Source organism: Fundulus heteroclitus, unplaced genomic scaffold (assembly GCF_011125445.2).
Source record: "Fundulus heteroclitus isolate FHET01 unplaced genomic scaffold, MU-UCD_Fhet_4.1 scaffold_210, whole genome shotgun sequence".
NCBI classification, from domain to species: Eukaryota; Metazoa; Chordata; class Actinopteri; order Cyprinodontiformes; family Fundulidae; genus Fundulus; species Fundulus heteroclitus.
Window position 1 is genome coordinate 72049 of NW_023396622.1, and position 17865 is coordinate 89913.

Sequence of the window (17865 nt, forward strand, 5' to 3'; positions counted from 1 at the left end):
ATCTTTATTTGTCATTACAACATCTTCTACCATCCAATAAAACGTATCATCTGCATTTAAGCCATCTCTTAAGGAGCTGTGAGCAGCACTGCGCGGTGCACAAGGAGCATTCTGCGGCTAAGGGTCTTGCTCAGAGACCCACAGTGGCAGTCTGTGGGATTTGAACCAGGGAACTTGCAGCCTTCCCTGTGTGTAAGGGCCCTGCTTTAACCACTTGAGCAAAACTGTATTATATTATATCTGTGAGTGAATAATAAGAGTTGGCTTTATCAAGTGTGGAGGATACCATAAGATGTTTTTAACTTTTGAAAATGTTAGTTATTTGAATTTCAGGGAGAAATCTATATGCTTTAGGCTCTTATTTTGAAGGAAGTTGTTTCAGTTTATTTGCCAACATGACACTATAAAATACATAGATTTTTTTCCAGCTCTTGTTTTTACTTTGGTTGTCGTGCCAACTATAAGAAAACCTTCAGCTAAAACGCTGATAGTCCAAGCTGGTAACGAGTTGACAAACAAAGCCAACTAAGGAGCCAAACTTTCTTCCCTATCAAAGTTTGTTCAGGAGGAAATGTGGTAAACTTAAAGCTATATTACGGCGACATGTCTCCGGTGCCTCCGGCTGGGGTGTGTGTGTGGTGGGTGGGGGGGGGGGGGGGGGGGTGACTGTAACGTTGTTGCGATGATTTGACAATAACAATTTTTTTTATGAAGGATAAATGATTATCTCTAATGTGATCATCAATAATTAAAACAAGGATGTCTTGTTTATGTTTAAGAATATTCATAATAGTCCACTATGAAAAACATCTAGTTTACGGAACCTGGGGGGAAAGAAGTTATTTATATGTTGATTGAGTGTTGATGGGGTGTGGCATCGGTAGTGCTGGCAGTGCGCGTCAGGCCAAGTCGTGAACGGCAGTCCTCCAGATGAAAGAGACAAATTAGCGTTAAACAGGGAAACGGCCATATCTTCTTATCCTCGGGATTCTCAGAAACAAAGTTTAAGTTTGGTTGACCGGAGTGATCGGCAGGACTCCTGGAGGATCTGCGGCTGATGGTGACAGATGAGCGGAATGCCCCACAAAGCCAGGAGGAGGAGAGACGCCTGTGAGACCTATGCCTTAATATATTGACTGCTGCAGCAGATTTTATAATGGGCCCCAACGTTTTTTGTCATGATTTAGATCTTTTTTTTGCTTTAGACTTTTCTTACCAGCCTGTCACCTCTCAGCCACCAGCCACTATCCAATCAGCTCAGTCACCATCAATTAGCCCACATCAACTCCACCTGCTGCCAGTAATTACTGTCAGCCGTGCTCCCCTGTTCACCTGCCTACATTTACATGCCTCAGCCAACTCATCCATGCCAGAACCTCTCTTCTCATTTCATCTCATCTTCTCTTGTTTGATGGACTTCAACTCTACCAAATCCTGTGTGCTCAGACAGCTGGACTGTTCTGTCGCTTCTCTAAAGAAAGTCACCTGTGTCTGCATGCTGCAGTTCTGCCTGTTTCCCCGTGAGTTCCAGCCGCTCGCTCTGCCTGTTCTGGTGGTTCCCGGGTCCACATTGCCCGGTTTGCTCTGTCACTGCCTGCATTCTCTGGTCTCCTGCTCATCCCTGCCATGGCCATCAGCCATTATTCAGTCTGTCAAGTCTGGTCTACATCTTCAATAAACATTTTAAATCATAACACTGTATGGCTAAATATCGGGTTCACCAGCATTATTCATTACTGTAAACTCTGGCCTTAAACATTAATCAATCACCAGTGTTCTGTCAGGTCAGCATACCCCGTCAGACCAGCTTACCCATAGTCAATACACATGCGCGTGACGTCAGATTTTCTTACGGTGTATGCTAGGCTGACATATAAGTGTCAGATCAGCATACCCCGTCAGGCCAACATACCCATAGTCAATACGCATGCGCTACCTTTAGCAGAAATTATACGAAGTTTACTAGATTACTTTATTTATGCGTGATATGATAAACAAACAGTTGTAGTTACTTGACACCCTGACGTAGCAGCTACCCTGTCAGACTGTCATACAACGGTTAAGCTTATGCTGATCTGAAAAGTGATGCATCTGTGCAACCAAAGTTTATTGTCATATGGTTTAAAATAAATACCCAAATGCCAATGGAACTTATCTGGTTTATTAGAGATAACTCACAGTACAAAACCAACTCTACTGTATAACTATATAAAATTAATTTAGCTGACACTTTTTACATTTAAATATCTCAGAAAAGTGGGGGGCACATTCATTGTGTGTTCACCTTGGACAGAAGTCACACTGTATCTGCAAGGTAGAAAGAAAAAGAAAGTTAAATGAGTTAGAAGTGTACTGGATAGAAACTTTTAAATTCTACAGCACGATTTTTACCATATAAGTGGCTTTCTTGTTCCCATCATGGTCCAGCATGTTGCAGGAGATGCAGTGGTCTTCCACCTTGTCTGGAAAATAAAGTAAATTAAGCATTTACTATCTTTGTTGCTATTTCAAATTTAGATTTTTTCTAATAGTAAAACTAAAATAAAAAATGTAGAACTGCCGTATGCAATAGATTTCCAAATCTCTTAGTTTTATGTCCACTAGTTAATGATTTAAAGTTTAATACCTTGAAAATGGGTGTATTGGCAATTGATATTTTTCACCTTTGTGTGGCAACAGGGTGGTTGCAATGGCTAGTCTGGCCTCCGACATTTCATCTTGTCCAGTGCCTACTGACTGCAAACTCTTCTCCTTTAAAAATTGTTCTGCAAACTACAAAAAACAGCATTCAAAGGTTACCATTTGACTGGTTTAGAAAAATTAGTGTCTGTGTTCCTTGTACCTTCAAAATCAAGACCCCGCAACTGCTTGAATCTTGCTGATTTAAATGTGGCAGACTGCTCACACTCCATTTCCTCTGGCTGGCCTTTTTTGCTTTCAGAAAGTTTCTGTGCAGTTGCAAAAATACTTACTTTAGGGGCATTGTAAACAACATAAAAGTGCTTAAGAACAGATTGATTATGAATTGATTCACGTCACGTCCAGTTACGGAAAAGTCTTCTTTCAGAAGCTTTCTCCCGGCCCATGGGGTCTATCACGACAATGTTTCTGTGGTCTGACCTGACGACCTATTGGAAACCATAAGTACATACTGTTACGAATTTGGCGAGGCTGGACCTAAAAGCATACAAGTGTGAGATGAAGGATTTAAAGGGATTTATTTAGGTGTGTGTGAGGAGGAGATGGAGACATCCGAGATACACATAATAAATATAATAAAACAAGTTGGATTCATGTAGTATTAGAAATAAAGTTAACATATCACTAAGAGCCAGTGACCTCCCACATTTACAGGGCACATGCAAATGGAGGCCTTTGGCAGCGCCATCTTTTGAAATGACAGAAAACACCCTTAAGCTTAGCTCTTGTTCATATGGTGTAAGATATCATAGCAAATAATTACCTTAAGAACAGCCCGATACTGCCCACGGTGAAAGATTGATGATGCAACAACAGCATCAATTCTCTCTGCAGGTATCTGAAATAAAAAATAATATAATCTTTACAAGAGAAATGTAAATATATATGCATATATATATATATTAATATATATATATATATATATATATATATAGATATATATATAATGCATATATATGCATATATATATATATATATATATGCCATATATATGCATATATATATATATATATATATATATATATATATATATATATATATATATATATATATATGCATATATATATATATATATATAATATATATATATATATATATATATGCATATATATATATATATATGCATATAGTATGATATACATTATATATATATATATATATATATATAGTATATATATATATATACATTATATATATATAGCATATATATATATGCATATCTATATAGCATATATATATATATATGCATATATATATATATGCATATATATATGCATATATATATATGCATATATATATATGCATATATATATGCATATATATATATGCATATATATATATATATATATATATATATATTAGTGCTGTCAGTTAAACGCGTTATTAACGGCGTTAACGCAAACCCATTTTAACGCCGACAATTTTTTTGTCGGCGTTAATCGCGCGTCAAAACACACACCGTTCCCTAATGTTTTTTCCCCCGCCGCGCTCTCCGGACTGTGTTTCTTTTACCCTCGGCGCTTTCCGTAGTTTCAAGAGTGCTAGAAAACTGTTACAAAACAGACCCGCGCTGCGCTCACTGTTGCCAACAGTGAGCGCAAAGTTTCTTTTACCCTTGGACACATGCGACTTTGGCCTTCTTTTTTCTAAAAGCGCTTCTAAATTTCATGAGTCACGGGTTGTGGTTTTTTTGGGCACGTTTCTGAAAGTGAAATCGCTTATTTGGGCTCTAACATAAGTGACGAAACAGCGGTTATTAAGAGACCTGCCTGCACTAAACACTTTGTATCCAGCTGAAATATCCCTCCGCCATAGGAGCCGACGGTAGTAAAGGCAGACAGAGCAACACTGCCCGTATTTTCTGCAGTTTACGGTGCGATAACCGGTGATAACTGCTGAAAGTAGATTACTTGGTGCAGATCACCATTTTATCAGACATTGGTTCTGAAGATGAGCTTTTACACGTTGAATGTGCTTTATTTTGAAGGATAGAACATTATGGGTACCTTTGTTATACATTGAAACTTGAACTAACTATAATAGGGGGTTTTCAGCTGACGTCACGCTCACGTGACTACTCAGCGCGTCCGCCATATTGGGTGGCAGTCGTTTCGCACCGTTGACCTGCATTGTATGACGCCTTAGGCAGTATTGGAAGTGAACAATGGGGAAAACGTGTTTAATGGTTGGTTGCACGGCCCGTGGAGGTGGAGATCAACGCTCTTTCTATCGCCTACCAGCCGTAATAGTGAATCAGTGTGAAAAAAAAAAAAACAGCTGTCTGAACAACGCCGTCACCTATGGCTGACACGGATATCCAGGTCCGATTTGGACGGTGTTAAACTGGAATACGCCAGAGTCTGCGGTGCTCACTTTGTCACAGGTAATTAACTGTTAAGTATTTAAAACATATAAGAAGAATATATTAATAATAGGGCTTGGGCGTTATGACTTATTACTTTCCGCGGCTGTCATGTTGACTGCCTCCGCCGCCTCTACTGCCTATTACTACCGCATACTGTACTCCCTCTCTCAGCCGTGTTTTAATTTGATTAATTTCACCTTAACTTGATTTCAACCATGGTAAACCGTTGCTGTATTGTGGGCTGTAACAGCGCAACACATGATCGCCATGGGAAAAACATAGAAACAGATTAATTTTCCACCGCTTTCCTGCCTCGAGGCGCAACCACGGAGAACAACTGTTAGTGATAACAAAGAGTCGTCGGCTCGCTTGGATCGCGGTTGTAAGTCGACCGAACATAACTTTCCACAGTATCCCGATGTCAATGAGAGTGTGTTCTAAACGTTTGAAACACATAGCAGCAAGTTAAAAGTACATTACATTCGCGAGTGGTTGTTAGCGCTAACGGTTAGCATGTGCTAACCCGTCTGAGCACAGCTTACCTTTGAACGAGTTACAGAGATAACAAAGAGTCGTCGGCTCGCTTGGATCGCGGCTGTAAGTCGACCGAACATAACTTTCCACAGTATCCCGATGTCAATGAGAGTGTGTTCTAAACGTTTGAAACACATAGCAGCTAGTTAAAAGTACATTACATGCGCGAGTGGTTGTTAGCGCTAACGGTTAGCATGAGCCAGAGCCCGTCTGAGCACAGCTTACCTTTGAACGAGTTACAGAGATAACAAAGAGTCGTAGGCTCGCTTGGATCGCGGCTGTAAGTCGACCGAACATAACTTTCCACAGTATCCCGATGTCAATGAGAGTGTGTTCTAAACGTTTGAAACACATAGCAGCAAGTTAAAAGTACATTACATGCGCGAGTGGTTGTTAGCACTGACGGTTAGCAGCTACTAAACTAGCATGTGCCAGCCCGTCTGAGCGCAGCTTACCTTTGAACGAGTTGCTGTGTTCCCACTGTTTGCTGGCTTTATGATCTGCAGCTCCTACCGGCGCCAATACGGTAAATACAACTTAATTTTGCACTGGTCATTGTTCTGCTTAAATAATTAAAGCCGCGAGCGGCGTCGATCGGCCTTGCAGCCAAGCGCCTTCGCGCACCGCCCGCCGCCGGCCACCGCAGAAGCATGCGACACATTTGCGTCGGATTGTTTACATTTTTACCATCTTATTAAAACTCACCCGTCCACGTATGATGGCGATTTCCTTGATGTACATAACCAGATGTGAACTGGTTGTGAGCCTCTAGACCCTTGTAAGCTCTCATTTCCTCAAGAGTGTGCAGAGGGTTTTCACCGAACACCAGGTAATGCATCTGGATTACGGCTAAACAAGGCACCGTGGAGGGCATACGGGTCCATATGGTCGATCACGGAACATTTCCTCAGATATACGTCCTTATCTGGTCGCTCTAGCGTGCTGGCGTACTTATCCATTCGCGATACGATAATACGTGTAAGACAACTAGAGATAAGGAAGTGTGCCACCCAATATGGCGGACCGGAAGTTGGCCAGTGACGTCAGTGAAAACACCCTATTCATATTAAATGTAGCTTACTTGATTCACAAACTCTCGCCCCTGGTGTGTGAGGATTCGCTTTGGACAGCCATGCCGATAAAAAATAGTGCAAAGATTCCTGCTGACTTCCTCTGCAGACTTTTTCCTTAGAGGGAAAGCCTCCACCCACTTTGAATAGTAGTCAGTGGCTGTCAGTATATACTGGAAGCCAGAAGATGTCAGGGGGAGAGGACCTGTCAGATCTATGCCGACCAGCTCCCACACACCTGACACTTGTTGATGAGAATCAAAATGAGCAACAACAGCATAGAAGAATCAAACTACAGGCATTGCAGTGGATGGTTACCTTTATGCATTCCAGTGTCTGGACTACCTTCAGAGGAGGTCCGACTCTCTGGCACTGGTCACATTCAGACACTTTGAAAATGTTGCTGTTTTTCAGTTTTATGGGATTTGGAGCTTAAGCTTATTGCTAAGAATTTGGCAACATACCCATTTCTGTATGTCTGAAGTCATACCAGGCCAAAAAAATCGGGAACACATGGAAGTCCGGGTTTTCACAATTCGAGTGTGTCCTCCCATGGGTAAAAAGTGGAACTGCCTGAAAAGGTTCCAAGCCTCCTCTTTGGTCTTTATTGCCTGCCTGCGAGGTAAGGCTCCAAAGAAGAGCTTTCCAGCTTCACAGAAAAAAAAATCACGCGTTATATCATTATCACAGAAAATGTTGTGTCTGTTAAAAATATCAAAGCCTTACCATGGATGCTGAATTTAGAGGCAAATTTCCTCAGCGTTTGCCTTTGCCCTTTGGTTGATTCCGGAGGATAGGAACCTTCAGACAGATGGTTGAAGATTTCTTCACACTTGCTCTCCATGTTTGCTATAAATGCCCCCCCCCCCAGAAATACAAATTGACTTAGAAATGCTATTACTAACAATTCCGTATTTAAAGCATGTGCAGTCCCTGCAAAATTACATGATATAAGCAAATAAAATACATGGCAAAATTGTACAGCAATTTGATCATGGATTGAACTGTTCCTTTAATCCCAACATTGAACAAGATTATCATTACTTTTTTTATGTGCCAAATACAACCTTGCTAGAAGTAGACGTCTTGCTCACGTTTGATTCACTTCAATTAATGTGTATCCAAGATGACGGAATGTCCAATTCAAAATCATCAACGGTTGGCTGGGGGGGGGGTTGTTTTGTACGGGACGCGTTTTGTCGATGGCTGCAGGTGCAGCTAGACCCTTCTCTAAATACATTTTAAATTACCTCAACGCGCGAGTATCCCTTTAGTTTAATTAAAAATTATTTAATTACTTACTTTTTGTTTTTGAGTGGTATTGCGATCTGTCAGTATGAGTTAAACTGAAATTAGACACCCTTATCACAGGTTGCAGTTGTTGAAGGAAAAATGTAGTTTCATAATTCAAAATGGCAATTAAAAATGGGATTCTTTGCGGCTCAATTAATTACAGACTACAATTACACAACTGCACACCAAGCTAAAAAGCTTATTTGTTACATGATAAATATGATGAATATGGAAAATTAAATAAACATAGAGAATAGTAAAAACAATTCTAACAGTAGTTTATTGGAGTACAGTGTTATAGTGCAGTTTGTATATAACATAACATAGACAGCACACCCAACCTAAAAGACAAAATTACTGTAACTTAATCTACAGTAGATAAACCATGTCACTGCTGAACCCTAACCAGGCAATTCATGAACAAAAAAACAACATAATATTGCTTAGATGGGTGTGCTGTTTCACTGTTTTAGTAAACATCAGGAGGGTTTTTAACATTAGTAAACATTAATTATTTAACTGAATAAGAGTGAGTGATACCACTGCCATCATATAATAGCAGGGATGCTGAAACTGGAAAATCAATCACCATGTTCAAAGATTTTGAAGTAATACTGCTCTGAGTGAGGTGTACAATGCGGTACCGCGCACGTGACGTCACCGTCTCAAGAGCAACGCCCCTTTTGCCGCTTAGGTAGGGCATACAGGAGAGAAAGCACGGATAACCCAGCTATTACAAGCGCAACAGAACCAGCGATCTGACCGACTTTACAGCCGTTAAACTTTCCCAAGACGATGTCCCAGACGCACGGATTACTGGCCGAACTGTCGAAGAACACACCAACCTTCAGCTCAAACGATGGCTTGAGGTTCGAGGGCTTAAAAAAACTGGAAAACTGGCCGAGTTGATGAACGGTAAGCTTTGTTTTTTTTTCCTGCGCGGCGATCATGGCAGTGTCGGCCTTTTTTTTTTTTTTTTTTTTGTTGTTTGCAATCACCGTCCAGGAATGGGTATATGTTTAATGTTTGTCTCATTTGAAATGTTTTTGAGTAAGCTATCCTGGTAGCAGGCTATCATGTTAGCGCCTGCTACCATGATAGCCTATATGCTATCATGGTAGCAGGCGCTACTTTATTAACATGTCGGCCACCAAAATACTCTTACCTTGACTTGATGTCGCTGGAATTGGGTCAGGATGTTCTTCGGTTGTGCCCTTTCCTCCGACAAAATGCTTGCTACATATGTACTTGAATTTGGTAACTTTTTCCGGGTTGAACTGTTGTGTAGGCTGACCGCACCGGTCCCAGCGCACACATTTCTCCTTGGCAGTCTTGAAGAAAACATCCTTCATATGCGGCCGATCAGCGTACCTCGAGTCGCTGTTGCACGTTCCATAGCAACAATGTTTAAAAACCATGGTCTTAGATTTGGAAAAAGCAGTCGTTTACCGAGTAAAACCTAGGCTAACGCATGTCTCTTTTAAAGCAAAGCAGCGGCGGGTTTCAAAAGTTTGCCCCACTGCGTACCACGTGATGTGACGTCATTGTGACGTTGTGTTTCTAAAAATAGCTCGCGCGCGGTACCGCATTCAGCTGCATTATACGCATCTGTAGGAGCCTCCCATTGATTCTCCTGCATTAGTAGTACTGTAGACACAGCTCAAAGACAGTCGCATCACAGGGAAACTGACTCTTGGGTGTGCACTCCTCCTTGCATACCGCAACCTCCTCCATGTCCACTGTTTTAAGACAGTCCTCAGCATCATACTCCTGAGGGACTGTGTACATGAGGTTTGGGTCGACCTCCAGCAACTTCTTGTCCAGGTCTTGGTCTGATATAGTGGGTATTCCATGTTCTCAGTACTTCATTCACATCTCTCTAGGGACGAAAACAAAGGGTAAGGACAATATATAGGCAGATTATTGTTTGCAACAAGTAATGATAAAACTGAAGTCTACCTGGACCAGGTGGAGAAAGCAAAACTGAACTAAGCTTTTATCCAAAAAGCTCCCAGAGAAATGTTCATTCTCTTGAAGTGTTTTGAATATGTTCATCCAGAACTGAATGCTTTGTGTTTTCTCAGAATTCCCCACCAGGATTCTATGCGCTGATTGGCAGTGCTCCGTCCATAAATGAAACTGCTGTCTTTGGCAAAACTGTCGGTGTGGTTTCTTCTTAGAAACACCTGCATGTTGGCAACATGTCCATTTTCAGTTCTATTGTTTGGCCGAATCCTCTCTGGACACCCACCCAAACGTGTGCCACATTCTATAAAATAGTCGGCTACAACTTTTGGGTCATTGTTTGTTGTGTAGGCTTCCATCCATAAAACAAAACGGCTGAAGCCATCAATGCATCCATTAATCCCAATACCATAGGGTTTCAATTTATAGGAGTTCATGTGCCAAAGAGCGTTTAGGCCTTTAGTGTTGTATTTCCGCCATCTAAGACAATGATTTCTACTAAGTTCCACACCCTCAGGTTCAAGTAACTTGGTGATCTGATGTGTCCTGCTGTACCACAAGTCCATTCTGAACTGCCCGAAGATGCAACCAGCGATATCCTTGCATCTGTCCATCATGCTGTAGTTTCTGCTGCAGGAAAGCTTTTATATCATTCAGATCTGAATGGTGTTTTCTTCTGAAAAATCCCAGTTCACGGCAATGTCTCTTTAACGTCCGGATAATTAGCACTATTCTGTGATTCTGTGCCAATACCATTAGTATCTCCTTGTTAGTAAATCCAATAGAGAAGTATAATTTAATTAGATCATCCGTCATGGGCATCATTTCAGATCCAGGTCTGTAAAGAGATAAAAATAAAGTTACCATTTTTGCAGAATATTTTTCTACATTAAATCCACTAATGGTCTAGCTGTTGAAGTACTGTTACACTAAAACATAAAAAGGACTTGGTTAGTCCCCCTTTAAAAAGCAAATAACTTTAAATATTTTATTTATCATTCCTATGCCTTACTGATGAAAAATGCTTATTGTAAGAAATAAATGAGAATAACATTAGAAAATATGCTAAACTTGTTGTCATGATCTATACATGTATAAAATCTAAGAACACCTTTTGTTTATTAAAAACTACAACCATTGAATTGCAATAATTCCCAAGTCAAGGATTCTCTGATAACTATTTAAAGACTTAAGCCAAAATTATTATGGCTTCAACTTGTTGCTACAGTAATGACATTGTTTGTACGTTGTCATGATTATTGTGACCATACACAAGTGTGTTTAATTCAAAATAAAGCACATTCAAATACATTAGAAGAAGCCATTGTGAGGCCTGGCTGACATTTTTGGATGGAGTTTTTTTTATATCACTCAGAGTCCCAAAGTGCAGACTTTAGTCTGCACCTAGTTTGTATCGAGTATCCCCCCCAAAGGTGTTAACGGCTCTCCTCTGGTGGAATGAGCGCCATTTGCAAATCAAAAGGCAATTGTAAAAATGTGGTTTGGTGACTTCAGCTGGTGTGCTGGGGTTTCCTTGTTTGAGCTGCCTCCCTTTGTGTTGTAAAGGAGCTTTTTCAAGGAGTTGAGTAATTTACAGAATTTCTGTGGGGATAAATAGAGCAGGCACAGCACACAGACTCAGAATTCACCCGGAATTCACCATGGCACAACCAAGGCGACCAAGAAGGATGAACACTCAGGAGGCTTTAGCCATGCTTCAGAGCATGTCAGACTACGAATCTGATGGTGGATCTGTTGGAGACTTAGCATTTCAGAATGAAAACAGCGCAACCGATTCTTCAAGTGAAGAGGATGATTCTGATGAGAATGCGACTGCTTTTGCACCAGCAAATCCTCCCCTCCAAAGACGCACCAGGGGCAGAGTGGTCAATTATATGATTGAGCGGGAGAGTTCAAACACTGAGGCTACATCAGATGAAGAGGAAGACACAGTGCGTGGCAACCCCCCTCCTTGCAAAAAACAAAAAACTGCTGATGTTGGCACAATGCCTGGATCCACAGAGAAGGCGAAAAATGGCACTGTTTGGTCCCACTGGAAAGTTGGAGACTTGTCTGTTCCTGAAACCCCACAGACTGCCTTCAATGGATCTGGAGGGCCAACAGATTCTGCGAAACGCAAAATCACAAGTCGCCTTCGCAGCTTCCTGTGTTTGTTGGATGTGAACATGTTGCTGACCATCACAGACTGCACAGTCCACGAGGCCCGCGGAACAAACCCCAGCTGGCAGATGAGTATCTACGAGCTGATGGCTTTCCTCGCAATCCTTTTTCGAATGGCTGCCATGGGTTACATTGGTCCCATGCGACACTTGTGGTCCAATAAATTCGGAAACGCAGATATCAAACCCATAATGCCTCGTAACCGTTTTTTTTTAAATAAGACAGTACCTTCGTTTTGACAACAAGGACACCCACAAGGAACGCATACACAATGACAAATTTGCTGCAATTTCTGACATCTGGATGCGGTTTGTTCAGAACTGTGTGTCGTCCTACAGTCCAGGACAGCATGTTACTGTGGATGAGCAGCTGTTTCCGTCCAAGGTTCGGTGCCCCTTTTTGCAGTACATTGCATCCAAGCCTGACAAGTTTGGAATCAAGTTTTGGATTGCAGCAGATCTGGACACAAAATACATGTGTAATGCCATCCCTTACTTGGGAAAAGATCCCACTCGTCCAAAAGGAGAGAGGTTGTCAGAGAACATTGTTCTAAAATTGATGGAACCATTTTTGAACAAGGGAAGGACTGTAGCTATGTAAAATTTCTTCACCTCTCTGTCTTTGGCTAACAGGCTCCTTCAGCAAAATACAACTCTGCTTGGCACCATCAACAAAATTCGTCGGGAGCTACCAGCAACTGCAAAGGAAACCTCGGGGCGCCAGTTGCACTCCACACAGGTGTTCAAATCTGGAAGTGCCTTGCTGACGGTGTATGCGACAAAAAAAAAGAAATCTGTCTGTCTTCTGAGTACCATGCATCACAAAGTGGAAATTGTGGACATTCAAAAACAAAAAACAAACACTGTGGTTGATTACAACCAGCTCAAATGTGGTGTTGATATTATGGACCAGAAACTGTGCAACTACTCTGTGCGTGCAGGAACACGGAGGTGGCCCATGGCTGTGTTTTATAACCTGCTTGACATGGCCGCCACAAATGCACATGTTTTGTACACAGCGTGTAAAGGATCCAAAGAAAGTCGTCGACTGTTCATGCTGGAGCTTTCAGAGGAACTCAAAAACAGGCTCCTGCAGGAAAAGACACAAGAGGAAGAGCAAAAACAGCTACGTCGTGAGATGAGAGTTTCCCAGCAGAAAAAGACTCAATGCCAGGTGCGCATACTCTGCAATAACAACAGAAGTACTGAACGTTGTGTCCACTGCGGCAAATTTATCTGTGGCAAATGTAGGAAAGGCTCACCACGGGAATGTGGAAACTGCTAGATGGGACAATTGTATTTTACATTTTTCCACTTCATATTTAGTGCTTTATCCATATGTAGACTGCTTTTCTTTATCTGAAAAAAAAAAAAACTTTCTGAAGTTATACCTTCTGTCTGTTGTTTTTCAAAATTGAGCTGTTTGGGGTGGTATTTGGCTCCAGTCCCCCCAACAGTACTTCACAACTCTCAGAACCATTCCACCCCCTTCAGTTTTGGTTTTAGTTCAAGCCTCTCTGTTGAGGAGTGTTTTACCTGAAAGCGGGGGTGGGGGGTGGGGGGTGGGGGGACTACGGCTGTTCCTTGTGTGACATAAATGATACTCCAATACTAAAGGCATACTCTTTTGATCATATAGTGAGCTTTGCAATATACATGAGTCTGTTGGTGAATGGACAATATAAGGGTTCAACAATGAATTGTACAACAATGCCTCAAAAATCATTCCTTCCTAGCTTTTCTGGATGCAAAATCACTGATGACATCATTGTATGGTATTGCTTGGCCAACTTTGTTATTAATACTAATGACTGCAAGTCCACTTAGTCTTTCCTGGGCCATTGATGATCTCAAATATGATTTTATTAATTTGAGCTTGGAAAAGCTCCTCTCTGCTGAGGCAACTGTCACAGGCAGAGTGCAGGCTATCCTGAGAGCTACCCAAAGATTTGGGTAAAGCTCAAACATCTCATTTTGTGAGAGGTATGTGAGAAGCTCAAAGGCAGTCTTCATAGTTTGGGGAAGTTCAGGAAGACTCTCTATCTCTAATGCCAGTGCACTACCATCAATATCAGCCTCCTCTCCACAAGAGAGTTTTTCCGCAAGAAGCTCACATTGTTCCCTCCGGACTTTTTGATCAAGCTCCCTAAAATTGAGCAGCACCCCAAAGTTATCTTTAACCTCACTTAGAGATGTAAATCTATCCTCCAATGACTGAATGCTACAATCCACTATAGCATTAAAAAATGACACTTCAAGCCTCTTCATAGCATCCACTAATGGCTCATCTGCAGCCTCATAGGCAAAGTGCCTTTTTGTAGAACGCAATCGCTTCTCTTTCAGCACTGCTTCTGTGTTCATCCGCTCACAAACTTCTTTAGCAGATGTCTGTGCATCACAGAAGCCAGTTTTTCGGTAACTGATAAGTTCACCTTTGTTCTTTTTTAGAAGGTTAACTGCTACATCAAGCTGCATGTTTGTTGACTGTAGAAGCTTGCTCGTGATGTTAATTTTAGACAAAATGTCATACCAGACAACACAACAAATCTGGAACCTAAATGAACCTATCTCTTCTGCAAGGGAGTTGGCTTCAACAGCCACTACAGGGTCAGTTGCTTTACTTCTCACTTCTAGCAGGGCTTCTCTCACCTTCTCTGACTGGTACCGCAAAGCTTCAATACTTTTTATCCGGCTTTCCCAGCGTGTCTCACTCCAGGATTTGAGCGTGATGTCAACAAACTTCCGTAAGACGTCCCACCTTTGAGTGGACCCAGCGAACAAATTGTACACCTTCTCCACATTTCCAAAAAGACAAGAAGCATCTGTTGATGATTTAGCCGCATCTGACACTGTCAGATTTAGTGTATGGGAACTGCAAGGCACATAAAAAGCTCTTGGATTCTTAACCAATAGCCTAGCCTGCACACCTTTGTTTTTTCCCTTCATATTAGCCCCATTGTCATAGGACTGCCCCCGACAATCCTGAAAAGGGATGTTCAATTCCTCAAGCCTGTTAAGGATTAGATTGGACAAACCCAGGCCAGTGGATTCTGGAGCTATCAGAAATCCTAAAAAGTGCTCTTCTATTTCTGGTGTTGTGCCCAGAGTGACTGTGCGCACCACAACAGACATTTGTTCATGGTGACTAACATCAGGTGTACAGTCTAAAATTATTGAATAATATTTGCAGTCCTTGATTTCTGCCACCATTACCTCAATTATTTTGTCACTGACACACTCTATCAGCTCATTCTGGATAGTCTTACCCAGGTACGTGTTGTGCTGCATTCCACTATCAATTCGTCTGATGTGATCTTTTAACACCGGGTCAAATTTTGCCATCAGTTCCACCTCTTTAAGGAAGTTCCCATTGTTGGCCTGATGCAAAGTATCAACTGACCCCCTGAGTGCAAGATTTCTCTCTGCCAAAGACTGAATGATACTAATCAAACGGATAAGAACATCTCTCCAACGATTTCTTTCTGCATCCAAAAGGGCCATTTCTGTTGCATCAATAGTCTTCTGCTTAGAAAGACGGAGGGCAAAGTCTTTCCACTTCACCATATTATTGGAATGATCTTGACTATTTTCATGCTGTTTCAGCAAAGCACCTACATTTACCCAGTCACGCAGTCCCTCTGTTGACAGCTTTGTGGACTTTCTTGAGAATAATTTGCAACAGAAGCAGTAAACTGCATCACTTTTCTTTGAATAAATTAGCCAGCTTCGCTTGATTTTTTCCCCATTAACTAATTGTCTGTATGTATAGGGGTAGTGAAAGCTTCGTCCATCTGATTTCTTGGGGAATGTAGAGGTGTCACTGATTGGCACTGGCCATCTTCTTACCAGTTCAGTTCTTTCTAAGTCTGAGAGGAATGCTGACCATTCAACTGGGTCAATTGGAGGAGCTGTTGATCTCTCTTGGTAGCTGGAGCTTGTTGAGGCAGTAGATGGTAAATCTATAGCAGTGGGTGCAGATGTAGAAGGACCTGTAGGGACATTAGATTTAATAAAAAAGAATGAAATAACATAGCAGAAAATGTTATTGTAAAGCCAACACAAAACAAAAACTTTTAGATTAACAGACCTGTCATGCCGGCTGATTTTGAAACCAACGTATCGGTGAATGTAGGTGCTTGTAACTGCTCCTCGCTTTCAGGCGCATGTAACTGCTCCTCGCTTTTAATCGCTTGTGCAGCAGATGAACCTGCAATGATAAAACAAACAAACAAACAAAAAATAAAGAAATAAATAAAAAGCTAAATGTTTGATGTCATATTAACAGGCTATGTAAACATTTGCCATCAAGAAAACCCTCACCTGCTGCATCATCAGCTGTGGAGGCACTGACACTAGATGAAACATTAGGGGAAGGTAAAGTTGGTTGTTCTCCAAAGTACTTCAACAGTGTTCCTGGGGGGAAAAAACATTGTATAATGCATAGTTTATTGAGTAGAATGAGTTTATTTTCCCATCTTGCACCACAAGAAACTCCACACCTAACAATTCATATTTATTGGCAAATGAGGCATAATTGCCATATGGGGAAAACTTAACATGGTGATCTACTGCAGCCTAAATACGAGGAAAGCACTGCGTCATCACTCACCACCATATTAATAAAACTGCAGTCTATTTTCATTTTTGGTATATTTTCTAATAAAGATAAATACCATCTCCCACCAAAGATCTTAGAGCAGAGAGGCTCTCTGCATGTGCAAAGCACGTGCGCTAGCGCACGTGCTTTGTCTATGAAGGTAGTAGATTCACTTCAACACAAACAGCAATGCTAGCTAAGCTGGCATCTGTGTTTTCTCCAACTTAAACCGATATCTATCCATCCATCCATTATCTTCCGCCTATACGGGGTCGGGTCGCGGGAGTTGCAGCTTCCAAGCCCAGACGTCCCTCTCCTCCGGGGGAATCCCAAGCAGGCGTTCCCAGGCCAGGCCAGCCGAGAAACATAGTCTCCCTCGCCGATATGTATCAACACATGAAATACATCCCTACCTAGATAAATGTATATTAATAACGGATAATATTTCACTGTTAATGGTGGGGATTTCGCTCTGGTGATGGATGGCTGATAAATATCACGACATGAGTTATGACGACGAGCTAGCTGTTACCTTCAGTGACGTGAGTGCAAATTGTGCTGCTGCTGCACAAAATATATCGGTCCGTAAATAATCATGCAAACATACCTTTATCTTGCTCTTTTTTCTCTTCCTCTTTCCTTTTCTTTTTTCTGCACCAGAGGGATACATCCTTTTTTGTGACATGGCTTAGACCTTCCTATTAACGTGACGTGCGCGCCAGCGTGAATTGTCAATGCACGCACGCGTACCGCGAGCCGCCAGCGCCATCGCGGCTGCCGTCGCGAAGTGAATGCGCATGAGCGGTTGAATCAGAATTTTTTTTTTCTTGAAATGTTCATTTATTAATTGATATTCATTCATTTATTCATTTATATCACTTGTTTAAGTTATTTAATTGTTAAAAAAAATAAAAAATAAAAAGATTGACCAGGGCCTGGTCAATCGTTTTTGGGGCCCCCTGCTTGGGGCCCCCTGGCCACCAGGGAGCCCTAAGCGGCTGCTTAGTTCGCTTAAGCCTCGGGCCGGCCCTGGATGCTATGTACTCAAATGAATAATGATCTCAACAATTTGGACTAAAGAAAAAACTGCCAATTTCACTGCAATTTTAAATCAAGTGCGCTAAATGTACAACTTTTTTTTTTAATTTATAAATAATGCTT

The 17865-nt window shown here is 41.5% G+C and overlaps 1 long non-coding RNA gene across 1 annotated transcript; it reads right to left on the reverse strand.

Moving 5' to 3' along the window:
- Positions 1–15971: 15971 nt before the first annotated feature.
- LOC118559047 lies at positions 15972–17551 on the reverse strand. The gene is made up of 4 exons (XR_004928611.1): positions 17312–17551; positions 16428–16520; positions 16195–16314; positions 15972–16096 (listed from the first exon to the last, which is right to left on the reverse strand). It is a non-coding gene; the product is annotated as an uncharacterized LOC118559047 (long non-coding RNA).
- Between the last annotated feature and the right edge of the window lie 314 nt (positions 17552–17865).